Consider the following 15,037-nt stretch of genomic DNA (forward strand, 5'->3'; position numbering starts at 1 on the left):
CACTAATGGCTTGTTGAATTTCTTTTTCTGAGATAGGGTTGTTCAGGTATTTAATCTCTTCTTCATTTAACCTGGGCAACTTATATTTTTGTAAATATTCATCCATTTCACTTAGATTATCAAATTTATTGGCATAAAGTTGGGCAAAATAATTTCGAATTATTACTTTAATTTCCTCCCCATTGGTGGTGAGTTCACCTTTTTCATTTATAATACTAGCGATTTGGTTTTCTTCTTTCTTTTTTTAATCAAATTGACCAGAGGTTTATCAATTTTATTGGTTTTTTTCATAATACCAACTTTTGGTTTTATTTATTAATTCAATAGTTTTTTTTCTTTCAATTTTATTAATTTCTCCTTTGATTTTTAAAATTTCTAATTTGGCATTTGATTAGGGATTTTTGATTTATTCTTTCTCTAATTTTTTTAGTTGCATGTTTAGTTCATTGATTTCCTCTTTCTCCAATTTATTCATATAAGCATTTAGAGCTATAATGTATCCCCTGAGAGTTGCTTTGAATGAATCCCATAGGTTTTGGTATGTTGTTTCATTATTATCATTATCTAGGATAAAATGGTTAATTCCTTCTATAATTTATTTTTTGGTCCACTCATTTTTTAAGATGAGGTTATTCAGTTTCCAATTTTCTCTGAGTCTATATCTCCTTGGCCCAGTATTGCATATGACTTTTATTGCATTGTGATCTGAGAAAGATGTATTCACTATTTCTGCCTTTCTGCAGTTGATCATTAGGTTTTTATGTCCCAGTACATGGTCAATTTTTGTATAAGTTCCATGTACTGCAGAGAAAAAGGTATATTCCTTCCTATCCCCATTCAGTTTCCTCCATAAGTCTACCATATCTAATTTTTCTAACAATGTATTTACCTCTCTAATTTCTTTCTTGTTTGTTTTATGATTTGATTTATCTACATCTGATAGTGGGAGGTTGAGGTCTCCTACTAGTAGAGTTTTGCTGTCTATGTCTTCCTGTAATTCTTTCAGCTTCTCCTCTAAGAATTTGGGTGCTGTCCCACTGGGTGCGTATATATTGAATAGTGAAATGACTTTATTGTCTATGGCACCTTTTAGGAGGATAAAGTTTCCTTCCTTATCTCTTTTAACGCTATCTATTTTTGCTGCTGCTTTGTCTTAGATAAGGATTGCTACCCCTGCTTTTTTTACTTCAGCTGAAGCAAATATATTTTGCTCCAACCTTTTACCTTGACTCTATATGTATCTCTCTGCTTCAAATGAGTTTCTTGTAAGCAGCATATTGTAGGATTCTGGTTTTTAATCCATTCTGCTATTTGCTTACATTTTAAGGGAGAGTTCATCCCATTCACATTCAAGGTTATGATTACTAATTCTTTATTGCCCTCTGTGCTATCTTCCCTCTGTTTGTATTTTTCCCCCTTTCTCCCCTTTTATCCATATTCCCCAGTATTTTGTTTTTGAATACCACCCCCTTCAGTGTGTTTGCTCTCCTATATCACTCCCTCCCCTTTCTTTCCCCTTTCCCTGTTCAATTCCCTTCCTTTTGTTATTTCCCCTTATTTCATCCACTCCCCTTCCCTTTCTCTGTCCCCCCTCCCCTTTTCCCCTTTTACTTCTTGAAAGGTTAGATGTTTTATAAGTTAACTGAGTATGTGTAGGTTGACTTTAAGCCAAGTCTGATGAGAAGATTCAGGTGTTTCTCCTCTACTCCCTTCTTCCCCTGTATTATCATAGCCTTTTTGTACCTCTTGGTGTAATGAGGTTTGTCTCATTCAATCCCCTCCCTCCTCCCGTCTCTTTTCTGTTCCCCTTTTTAGGGAGGTAGTGTATTTTTTTTAGATCATTCTATCTAAGTCATAGAAAATTCTGAGTGTCTGTCCCTTCTAGTTCAGTATATTCTGTTGAATAGAGTCCAAATTCCTGAGAGTTATTAGAATCTTTCTCCCCAGTGCAGTTAAAGCCAGTTACATCGCATTAGATATACCGCCCCCCCCCCCCATGCTGGGATATAGCCAGTTTCAACTTGCTGGATTGCATTTGTTTCCTTTTACTGCCCCCCCCCCACTTTTTTTTTACCTTTTCATGTGTCTCTTGAACCTCCTGTTTGATATCCAAATTTTCTGTTTAGCTCTGGTCTTTTCATCAGAAATTTTTGGAATTCTTCCATTTCGTTAAATGTCCATCTTTTTCCCTGGAAGAGAAGGCTCAGCTTTGCAGGAAAGTAGATTCTTGGCTGCATTCCAAACTCTCCTGCTCTTCGAAATATCTCTTCCAGGCCCTTTGATCCCTTAAAGTTGATGCAGCCAGGTCCTGCATAATCCTTACTGTAGCTCCTTGATATTTAAATTGTTTCTTTCTGGCTGCTTGCAGGATTTTCTCTTTTATCTGATAGTTCTGGAGTTTGGCCACAACATTCCTTGGTGTTTTCCTTTTAGGATCTTTTTCTGGTGGGGATCGATGTACTCTTTCAATAACTACTTTGCCCTCTGATTCCATGATATCAGGGCAGTTTTCCATCACTAGATCCTGTAATATTAAGTCCAGGCTTATTTTCTCTTCAATGTTTTCAGGAAGTCCTATAATTTTCAGGTTTCCCCTCTTTGATCTATTCTCAAGGTCAGTGGTTTTGTTGATGAGGTATTTCACATTTGCTTCTATTTTTTTCTATTTTTTGATTTTGTTTAACTGACTCTTGCTGTCTCGTGGAGTCATTAGTTTTTGTAGACTCCATTATTTTTGGGGGGGAGGAGTTTTCTTCATTAACCTTTTCCAATTGGTCGATTCTACTTTTGAAAGAGTTTTCCATTTGACCAATTGAGGTTTTGAGAGAATTAATTTCTTTTTGCATTTGCTCATTTGCGGATCTGAGAGAATTGTTCTCCTTTTGTGTTTGTCCAATTGTACTTTCTAAGGTTTTCTTTTCTTGTTGCAAGGTATTCATTGTCTCCCCCAGATTTTCCAGTTGATTTTTAAACTCCTTCCTTATTTCTTCAAGGAAGTCTTTAAGTGCTGGAGACCATATTGTATTCTCCTCAGATGTTCCAGGTCTTTCTGGGTTGGGGTCTTTCCCTTCCAGGAATTTTTCTATGGACCCACCTTTCCTGCTGACCCTTCTTCATTATGCTAAGACTTTGAGTTGGGTGGGGCTGGTTCACCTGGGGTTGGGATCACTAAAGGCTTTACTGTGTGCAGTTTTCTGGCTGGCCAGTAGGAGGTGCTGGTTGCCCTCTCTGGGGTGTCTGTGACCTTGGTTGGGAGGCCTTCTCCCTTTGCCAGAAGGGCGGAGTTGGAACTATTGAATTCTTTTGCCTTCAATCAATGGTGGGCTTTACCCTGGCCTGAGGTCATTCCTCAGCTGGGCTGGTTCTTTTGCTCACATACCTGGGCCTGAGGCAGAAGTAATTTGCATTTGTTTGTGAGGAGGCCTCCGTGCAATGGAGGCATGGACTCAGAGTTTCTCAGACCTCAGGAGCCCAGAGATGGTGGTCGCAGCTGTCTTGCACCAGACCTCTCCCCACAGCCCCTTCCCCAAGCTCCAGGGGGACAGCCCCAACACCAGCGCCTCTGCTTCCCCTGTGGACCCAAGCCCCCTTCGTCCAGCCCCACCACTGATCCAGCAGGTCTGGCTCTTGGGCCCTCAGACTCCCGGTTCCGATTCAGCTGTTGGTCTGGCTGATCTTCCCTTGGAGCTCAGACTCACCTGCCGGTACTCAGCCAAGGCTGCTGCGGGAGACAAATCCTGAGGTAGATTTTCCTCTCCTGGCTTTTCTTTCTGGGTTTCCTGGTTCGGATTTCTTTTAAGAGGTTTGTTTCATGTGATAGATGGGGAAGAGGTCAGGAGACTTTAGAACTGTGCCTGTCTTCTCTCCGCCATCTTGGCCGGAAGAGTCTCCCCCTTTCGAGGCTCAGTTTCTTGAGCATTAAAATGGAATTTTTTGAACTTCAATTACTCCATCATTTGAATGAACTATCTCTGAACCTCAGACCCTTCTTGTTGTTAATGGACTTTCTCTGATTCTCAGTTTCTCGATCTTCTAAATGGACTTTATCTGAGTCTCAGTATCGCGATATTTAAAATGGACCTTCCATGAGCCTCATGTTCTCTTTGTTGTAAATGGATGTTTTGTGAGCCTCAGTTTCTTGAGCTTTAAAATGGAATTTATTTGAACCACAATGTCTCCATCATTTAAATGGATTTTCTCTGAGCCTCAGACTCACCTTGTTGTAAATGGCCTACCTTTGAGATTCAGTATCTTGATGTTTAAGATGGAATCTATTTGAACCTCAATTTTTCCATCATTTAAATGGACTTCTTTTGAGCCTCAGTTTTTTGCTCTTTGAAGTGTACTTTTTTGAACCTCAATTTCTACATAATTAAATGGATTTCTTGTGAGCCTCAGTTTCTTGATATTTTAAATGGACTTTATATGAACTTTAGTTTCTCAATCTTGATAATGGACCTTCTGTGAGCCTCATGTTCTCCTTGTTGTAAAAGGACTTGAAGTGAGCCTCAGTTTCTTGAGCTTTATAATGGAATTTATTTGAACTGCAGTTTCTCCATCGTTTAAATGGACTATCTCTGCAGCTCAGACTCTTCTTGTTGTTAATAGATTTTCTCTGAGCCTCATATTCGCCTTGTTATAAATGGAGTTCAAATGAGCATCAGTTTCTTGATCTTTGAAATGGAATTTCTCTGAACATCAATTTCTCCATCATTTAAATGGCCTTCCTGTCAGACACAGATCCTCCTCTTTGTAAATGGATTTCCTGTTAGCCTCAGTTTGCAAATCTTTGAAATGGAATTTCTCTGAACCTCAATGTCTCCATCCTTTAAATGGACTTTCTGTCAGCCTCAGATAAAACTTTTGCAAACCTATGTTCCATGAGGCTCAGTAATGTGAACTTTAAAATGACATTTTTATAAATCTTAATTTCTCTGTTATTTAAATGGACTTTCTCTGATTCTCAGATTCTCCTTGTTGTAATGGACTTCCTGTGAGCTACAGTTTCTTTATCTGTGAAGTGGAATTTCTTTGAAATTCAGTTTCTGCATCATTTAAATGGATTTCCTGTAAGCCTCAGTTTCTTGATTTGTTAAATGGACTTTATATGAACTTCAGTTTCTCAATCTTGAAAATGGACTGTATGTAAACCTCATGTACTCCTAGTTGTAAATGGACTTACAGTGAGCCTCAGTTTCTTGAGCTTTATATTGGAATTCCTTTGAAGCTCAATTTCTTCATCATTTAAATGGGCTTCCTTTGAGCCTCAGATTCTCCTTGTTGTAAATGGACTTCCTGTGAGCCTCAGTTTCTTGATATTTTAATGGGAATTTCTTTAAACCTCAGTTTCTGCATGTTAAAATGGACCTTCTATGAGCCTCATGTTCTCCTTGTTGTAAATTGACTTTCTGTGAGCCTCAGTTTCTTCACCTTTAAAATGGAATTTCTTTGAAACTCAAATTCTCCATCATTTAAACAAACTTCCTTTCAGCCTCAGATTCTCCTTTTTGTAAGTGGACTATCTGTGAAACTCAGATTCTGCTATTTGTAAATGGGTTTCATGTGAGAATTACTTTCTTGATCTTTAAAATGGAATTTTTTCAACCTCAATTTCTCCATCTCTTCCTGTGGGCCTCAGTTTCTAGATCAGTGGAATGTAATTTCTCTGAACGTGAATTTCTCCATCATTCAAATGGTCTATCTCTGAGCCTCAGACTCTTCTTTCTGTTAATGGACTTTCTCTGATTCTCAGTTTCTTGATCTTCTAAATTGACTTAATCTGAACCTCATTTTCTTGATACTTAAAATGGACCTTCCATGAGCCTCATGTTCTTTTGTAAATGGACTTCCTGTGAGCCTCGGTTTCTTGAGCTTTAAAATGGAATTTATTTGAACTACAATTTCTCCATCTTTTAAATGGACTTTATCTGAACTTCACTTTCTTGACCTTGAAAATGGACCTACTCTGAGCCTCATGTACTCCTAGTTGTAAATGGACTTCAAGTGAGCCTCAGTTTCATGAGCTTTATAATGGAATTTCTTTGAACCCCAGTTTCTCCATCATTTAAATGGACTTCCTTTGAGACTTAGAGTCTCCTTGTTGTAAATGGACTTCCTGTGAGCCTCAGTTTCTGGATCTTTTAATGGGAATTTCTTTGAACCTCAATTTCTGGATGTTAAAATGGACCTTCTGTGAGCCTCATGATCTTGTTATAAATGGACTTTCTGTGAGCCACAATTTCTTGATCGTTAAAATGGACTTTTTAAATTTATGTTTATTAAAGATTTTATTTGAGTTTTACAATTTTTCCCCCAATTTTACTTACCTCCCCCCCACTGGAAAGCAATCTGTCATTCTTTCCTTTGTTTCCATGTTGTACATTGATCCCAATTGAGTGTGATGAGAGAGAGAAATCATATCCTTGAGGAAACTAAAAGTCTTAGAACTAACAAGATAAGACAATAAGATATCTGTTTTTTCCTAAATTAAAAGGAATAGTCCTTGAACTTTGTTCAAACTCCACAGCTCTTTATCTGGATACAGATGGTATTCTCCATTGCAGATAGCCCAAAATTGCCCCTGATTTTTGCACTGATGGAATGAGCGAGTCCATCAAGGTTGATCATCACCCCCATGTTGCTGTGAGGGTGTACAGTGTTTTTCTGGTTCTGCTCATCTCACTCAGCATCAGTCCATGCAAATCCCTCCAGGCTTCCCTGAATTCCCATTCCTCCTGGTTTCTAATAGAACAATAGTGTTCCATGACATACATAGACCACAGTTTGCTAAGCCATTCCCCAATTGAAGGACATTTACTTGATTTCTAATTCTTTGCCACCACAAACAGAGCTGCTATAAATATTTTTGTATAAGTGATATTTTTACCCTTTTTCATCTTCTCTTCAGGGTATAGACCCAGTAGTGGCATTTCTGGGTCAAAGGGTATGCTCATTTTTGTTGCCCTTTTGGTATAGTTCCAAATTTCTCTCCACAAAGGTTGGATGAGTTCACAGCTTGACCAACAGTTTAATAGTATTCCAGATTTCCCACAATCCTTGCAACAATGATCATTATCCTTTCTGGTCACATTGGCCTGTCTGAGAGTTGTGAGATGGTACCTCAGAGAAGCTTTAATTTGCATTTCTCTAATAATTAATGATTTAGAACAATTTTTCATATGGCTGTGGATTGCTTTGATTTCCTCATCTGTGAATTGCCTTTGCATATCCTTTGACCATTTGTCAATTGGGGAATAGGTCTTTTTTTTTTTTTAATTTGTCTCCATTCTATGTATATTTTAGAAATGAATTCTTTGTTAGAAACACTGGTCGTAAAAATTGTTTCCCAATTTACTACATTTCTGATCTTGGTTACAATGGTTTTGTCTCTGCAAAAGCTTTTTAATTGAATGTAATCAAAATTATCTAGTTTGTTTTTAATGATGTTCTCTATCTCTTCCTTGGTCATAAACTGCTTCACTTTCCATAGATCTGACAGGTAAACTATTCCTTGATCTTCTGATTTACTTATAATATTGTTTTTTATCTATAAATCCTGTATCCATTTTGATCTTTTCTTGGTATAGGGTGTGAGGTGTTGGTCTAATCCAAGTTTCATCCATACTAACTTCCAATTTTCCCAACAGATTTTATCGAAGAGAGAAGTTTTTATCCTAATAGTTGGACTCTTTGGGTTTATCAAGCAGCAGATTACTATAATCATTTCCTGCTATTTTACCTAGTCTATTCCCCTGCCCACCACTCTATTTCTTAGCCAATACCAGACAGTTTTAATCACTGATGCTTTATAATATAATTTTAGATCTATTAGCATTAAGGCAACTTCTTTTGCACTTTTTTTTCATTAAATCCCTGGAAATTCTTGACTTTTTATTTCTCCATATGAATTTACTTGCAACTTTTTCTAACTCATTAAAGTAATTTTTTGGAATTTTGATTGGTACGGCATTGAACAGGTAGTTTAGTTTTGGTAGAACTGTCATTTTTATCATATTAACTTGGCCTATGCATGAGCAGATGATGTCTGATCAGTTATTTAAATATGATTTTATTTGTGTGAGAAGTGTTTTGTAATTGTTTTCAAAGTTTCTGAGTCTGCCCTGGCAAATAGATTCCCAAGTATTTTATTTTAATAGAGGGGAATAAGGGAGGAGGTGAGAAGCACCTGAATCTTCCTCTCATCAGACTTGGCTTAAAGTTAATGTAGACAAACACTTAGTAAAGTTAAAAAAAACTTATCTTGGGGCTGCTAGGTAGTGCAGTAGATAAAACACAGGCCCTGGAGTCAGGAGTACCTGGGCTCAAATAGGGTCTCAGACACTTAATCATTACCTAGCTGTGTGGCCTTGGGCAAGCCACTTAACTCCATTTGCCTTGCAAAAAATCTAAAAAAAAAGACAAAAGAAAGTTATCTTACCTTTCTAGTAGTAAAAGGGGAAAAGGGGAGGGGGACAGGGAGGGGGAGAAAAGGGGGAACTAACAGAAGGAAGGGAGGGAAGAATGAGAAAAGTGAAAGGGGAAAGAAACAGAAGGGGGCTTGATATAGGAGGGCAAACATACTGAAGTGGCCAGTATTTGGAAAAAAAAAAGTACTGGGGAATATGGATAAAGCGAAAAAAGGAGAAAAATATCAAAAGAGGGAAGATAGCATGGAAGGCAATAAAAAGTTAGTAAATGTAACTATGAATGTGAATGGGATGAACTCTCATTTAAAAGGTAAATGAATAGCAGCATGGATTAAAAACCAGAATCCTACAATATGCTGTTTACAAGAAACTCATCTGAAGCAGAGAGATACATATAGAGTAAAGGTAAAAGGTTGGAGCACAATATATTATGCTTCAGCTGAAGTGAAAAAAGTAGGGGTAGCAATCCTTATCTCAGACAAAGCAGCTGTAAAAATTCATAGTGTTAACAGTGATAAGAAAGGAAACTATATCCTCCTTAAAGGTACCAGAGACAATAAAGTAATTTCAATACTAAATGTGGATGCACCCAGTGGTACAGCATCCATATTCTTAGAACAGAAGTTGAAAGAGCCACAGGAAGGAATAGATAGCAAATTTCTACCAGTGGGAGACCTCAACCTCCCACTCTCAGATTTAGCTAAAACCAATAATAAAATAAACCAGAAAGAAGTTAGGTAGATAAATACATTGTTAGAAAACCTAGATATGATAGACTTTTGGAGGAAATTGAAGGAGAATAGAAAAGAATATATTTTTTTATGCTGTACATGGCACTTACACAAAAATTGACAATGTACTAGGTCATAAAACCCTAATCATTCAGGAAAACATAGTGAATACATCTTTCTCAGATCATAATGCAATACAAATCATATGCAATATTGGGCCAGGGAGATATAGACCCAAAAGTCATTGGAAACTAAATAACATCATTTTAAAATATGAGTGGATCAAACAACAAATTATAGATAGAATTCCTTATCATTAAAAAGAATTTTTTCTGAGCCTCAGTTTCTCTGTCTTTAAAATGGACTTTTTCAGAGTCTCAGTTTCTCCATGTTAAAATGGACTTTCTTTGAGTCTCAGTTTTCCTTCCTTCAAAATAGATTTTTTTCTTCATCTTTGAAATGAATTTTTTCTGAGGCTCATTTTATTCATCTTTAAATGGAATTTTTCTGAGGCTCAGTTTCTCCATTTTTAAAAAGGAATTTATCAGAACCTCAGTTTCTCCATCTTTAAAATAGACTTTTTCCAGGACAGGCAGGTGGCGCATTGGATAGGGCACCAGCCCTGGAGTTAGGAGTACCTGAGTTCAAATCCGGCCTCAGACACCGTAGCTGTGTGGCTGTTGGTAAGCCACTTAACTCCATTGCCTTGCAAAAAAAATGGACTTTTTTCTGAGCCTCATTTCCTTCATCTCTAAAATGGACCTTTTCAGTGTCTCAGTTTCACCATCATTAAAATGGACTTTTCTGAGCCTCAATTTCTTCATCTTTAAAATGAATTTTTTTCTAAGCCTCAGTTTCTCCATCTTTAAAATGAACTTTCTCAGAGCCTCAGTTACTCAATCATTGAATGGACTTTCTCTGAGTCTCAGTTTCCCTTCCCTCAAAATTGATTTTCTCTGCCATCAGTTTCTTCATCTTTACAAATGGACTTTCTTAGAGTCTCAGTTTCTCCATCATTAAAATGAACTTTTTCTGAGTCTCAGTTTCTCCATCTTTAAAATGACATTTTCTGAAATTCAGGTTCTCCATCTAAAAAATGGACTTTCTCTGATTCTCAGTTTTCCTTCTTTCAAAATGGATTTTTGTGAGCCCTAGTTTCCTCATCTTTAAAATGGACTTTTTCTCAGTCTCAGTTTCTCCATCTTTAAAATAGACTTTCTCAGAGCCTCAGTTCCTTCATCTTTAAAAAAGGACTTTGCCAAGTCTCAATTTCTTCATCATTAAAGTGATTTTTTTTCTGAATCTCAGTTTCTCCATCTTTAAAATCGACTTTCTCAGACCCTCGGTTTCTCCATCATTAAAATGGACTTTTTCTGAGCCTCAATTTCTTCACTTTTAAAATGGACTTTCTCTGAGTCTCACTTTTCTTTCCTTCAACATGGATGTTTTCTTCATCTTCGAAATGGATTTTTTATGAATCTCAGTTTATTCATCTTTAAAATGGATTTTTTTTGAGTCTCAGTTTCTCCATTTTTAAAAAAGAATTTCTCAGAGCCTCAGTTTCTCCATCTTTAAAATAGACTTTTTCCAGGGCAGGCAGGTGGCACATTGGATAGGGCACCAGCCCTGGAGTTAGGAGTACCTGAGTTCAAATCCGGCCTCAGACACCGTAGCTGTGTGGCTGTTGGTAAGCCACTTAACTCCATTGCCTTGCAAAAAAAATGGACTTTTTTCTGAGCCTCATTTCCTTCATCTCCAAAATTGACCTTTTCTGAGTCTCAGTTTTGTCATTATTAAAATGGACTTCTTCTGAGTCTCAGTTTCCTCATCTTTAAAATGGGCTTTCTCTGAGCCTCAGTTGCTCCATCTTTAAAATGGACTCCCTGTGATGCTCAGTTTCTCCTTGTTATAAATAAATGGACTTTTTCTCTGTCTCAGTTTTTTCATAATTAAAATGGATTTTTCTGACCCTTCATTTATTTATCTTTAAAATTGACTTTCTCTGATCATCAGTTGCTCCATCTTCAAAATGAATTTTTTCTGAGTATCAGTTTCTCCATCTTTTAAATGGACTTTCTCAGAGCCTTGGTTTCTCCACCATTAAAATGGACTCTCTTTAATCTCAATTTTTCTTCTTTCAAAATGGACTTTTTCTGGCCTTGTTTTCTCCATATTTAAAATGGACTTTCTCTGAGCCTCAATTTATCCATCTTTATAAAGGATTTTCTCAGAGCCTTGGTTTCTCCATCTTTAAAATGCACTTTTTCTGAGCTTCAGTTTCTTCATCTTTAAAATGGACTTTCTCTGAGCCTCAGTTGCTCCATCTTTAAAATGGACTCCTGTGATTCTCAGTTTCTCCTTGTTATAAATGGACTTTTTCTGAGTCTTAGAAGCTCCATTTTTAAAACGGACTTTCTCTGAGTCTCAGTTTTTCCCCATTTAAATGAACTTTTCTTGGCCTCAGTTTTCCCTCCTTCAATATCGATTCTTTCTGATCCTCAGTTTTTTGATCTTTTAAATGGATTTTATTTGAGCCTTAGTTCCTTCATTTTTTAAATGGACTTTATCTGTGCCTCAGTTTCTCCATCCTTAAAATGAACTTTCTCTGAGCCTCAGTTTTTCCAACTTTAAATTGGATTTTTATGTGCTTCAATTATTACATCTCTAAAATGGACTTTCTCTGAGCCTCAGTTTCTCAATCTGTAAAATGGCCTTCTTTGAGCCTCAGTTTCTTGAACTTTTAAATGATCTTTCTCTGAATCTCATTTTCTTCATCTTTAGTTATTTTTTTATATTTTTACAACGCAATGGGGTTAAGTGGTTTGCCCAACGCCACACAGCTAGATAATTATTAAGTGTCTGAAGCTGGATTTGAACTCAGGTATTCCTGACTTCAGAGCCAGTTCTCTATCCACTCTGCCACCTAGCTATCCCAGTTTCTTCTTCTTTAAATAGGATTTTTTCTGATTCTCAGTTTATTCATATTTAAAATGGAATTTTTTCTGAGCCTCAATTTCTCCATCTTCAAAAAGGAATTTCTCAGAACCTTGGTTTTTCCTCCATTAATATGAACTTTTTCCTGAGTCTTAGTTTTCCTTCCGTCAAAATAGACTTTATGAGTCTGAGTTTTTTCATCTTTAAAATGGACTTTTTCTGATCCTCAGTTTCTTCATCTTTAAAATGGACTTTCTCTGAGCCTCAATCTTTCCATCTTTAAAATGGACTTCCTGTGATCCTCAGTTTCTCCTTGTAATGAATAGACTTTTTCTGTGTCTCAGTTTCTCCATCATTAAAATGGATTTTCTTTGAGTCTCAGTTTTCCTTCCTTGAAAATGAATTTTTCTAGCATTGGTTTCTCCATCTTTAAAATGCACTTTTTCTGACCCTCAATTGCTTCATCTTTGAAATGAATTTTTTCTTAGTCTCAGTTTCTCCATCTTAAAAAGGACTTTCTCTGAGTCTTAGTTTTCCTTCCCTTTAAATGGACTTTTTCTGAGCCTGTTTCTCCATCTTTAAAGAGGACTTTCTCAAAACCTTAATTTATCCATCATTAAAATGGAATTTTTATGAGCCTTGGTTTCTTCATCATTAAAATGGACTTTTTCTGAGTCTCATTTTCTTCATCTTTAAAATGGATTTTTTTCTGATTCTCAGTTTCTTCATCTTTAAAAGGACTTTCTCTGAGCCTTAGTTTTTTCACATTTTAAAAGGATTTTTCTATGGTTCAGTTTCTCCATCTCTAAAACTGGCTTTCTCTGAGCCACAGATTCTCAATCTGTAAATTGGCCTTTCTTTGAGACTCAATTTCTTTTTTTTTTTTAGGTTTTTTTCAAGGCAAATGGGGTTAAGTGGCTTGCCCAAGGCCACACAGCTAGGTAATTATTAAGTGTCTGAGACCAGATTTGAACTCAGGTCCTCCTGACTCAAAGGCTACTGCTTTATCCACTATGCCACCTAGCTGCCCCAAGACTCAATTTCTTGATCTTTTAAATAGACTTTCTCTGAGCCTCAGTTTCTTCATTTTTAAAATGGACTTATTCCCACATCTCAATTTCTTCATCTTTAAAATGAATTTTTTTATGAATCTCCCAGTTTCCTCCATCTTTAAAATCGACTTTCTCAGATCCTAGGCTTCTCCATCATTAAAATGTACTTTTTCTGAGCCTCAATTTCTTCATCTTTAAAATGTTTTTTCTCTGAGTCTCAGTTTTCCTTCCTTCAACTTCAGAATGGATTTTTTTCTTCATCTTTGAAATGGATTTTTCTGAATCTCAGTTTATTTATCATTAAAAATGGACTTTTACTCAGTCTCAGTTTCTTCATCTTTAAAATGGATTTTTCTGAGCCTCAGTTTCTTCATTTTAAAAATGGACTTTCTCTGAGTCTTAGTTTTCCTTCATTCAAAATGTACTTTTTTATGAGCCTAAGTCTCTTCATCTTTAAAATGGACTTTTTCTGATCCTCAGTTTCTTCATCATTAAAATGGACTTTCTCTGAGCCTCAGTTGCTTCATCTTTAAAATGGACTTCCTGTGATTCTCAGTTTCTCCTTGTTATATATGGACTTTTTCTGTGTCTCAGTTTCTTCATCATTAAAATGGACTTTCTCTGAGTCTCAGTTTTCCTTCCTTGAAAATGGATTTTTTCTGGCCTTTGTTTCTACATCTTTAAAATGCACTTTTTCTGAGCCTCAGTTTCTTCATCTTTAAAACAGACTTTGAGTCTCAGTTTTCATTCTTTCAAAATGGACTTTTTCTGGGCCTAAGATTCTCCATCTTTAAAAAGGACTTTCTCAAAACCTCAATTTCCCCATCATTAAAATGTACTTTTTTCTGAGCCTCATTTTCTTCATCTTTAAAATGGATTTTGTTGACCCTTCATTTGTTCATCTTTAAAATTGACTTTCTCTGAGCCTCAGTTGCTCCATCTTCCCTCTCTTCTATCATCTATTCCCTGCTTTCCCTCCCCCCTTTCCCCCTTATCCCATCCCTTTTCTCTCATTTTTTTCTCTAGGGTAAGATAGATTTCTATACCCTATTAAGTGTGGATGTTATTTCCTGCTTGAGCCATTTATATAAGAATGAAGGCCCGCTCCTTCCCCCTCACCTTTCCCCCTTTCCCTACTTTGCAAAAGCTTTTTCTTGATTCTTTTATCTGAAATATCTTAGCCCATTCTACCTCTCCTTTTCCTTCCTCCTAGTGCTTTCCTTTATCATCCATTGACTCCATCTTTATACTCTTACACCTTCCTATTTAGCTCCTTCCTGTGACTTGTCTATATTTGTTCCTTCTAACTGCTCTTATAAATGAGAAGGTTTTTATGAGTAATTGGTGTCTTCTTCCCATGCAGGAATACACACAGTTCTACACCGTTAAGTTCCTCATAATTAGTTCTTCTCATCCACCCTCTCTATTTTTCACCTGAGTCCTGTACTTGGAAATCAAATTCCCTGTTCAGCTCTGCTCATTTCCAAAGCAAAGTCTAAAAGTCCAGTTTCATTGAAAGTCTATCTTTTCCCCTGAATGAGGATGTTCAGTTTTGTTGGGTAATTAGTTCTCAGTTAGAAACCAAGCTATTTTGTCTTCCAGAATATCATATTCCAAGTCCTATGAGCCCTTAATGTAGACACTGCCATATTCTGTGTAACCCTGACTGTAGAGCCATGGTAGTTGAATTGTTTGTTTCTGGCAGCTTATACTATTTTCTCTTTGATTTGGGAGTTTTAGAATTTGGCTGTAATATTCCTGGGAGTATTTCTTTTGGGATCTCTCTCAGGAAGTGATTGGTGGATTAGTTCATTTTATATTTTACCCTCTGCTTCTAGGATCTCAGGGCAATTTTCTTGCATTATTTCTTGAAAAATGAAGCTTGGGTACTTTC

The sequence above is a fragment of the Macrotis lagotis genome, chromosome X (genome assembly GCF_037893015.1).
Source record: "Macrotis lagotis isolate mMagLag1 chromosome X, bilby.v1.9.chrom.fasta, whole genome shotgun sequence".
NCBI lineage: Eukaryota > Metazoa > Chordata > Mammalia > Peramelemorphia > Peramelidae > Macrotis > Macrotis lagotis.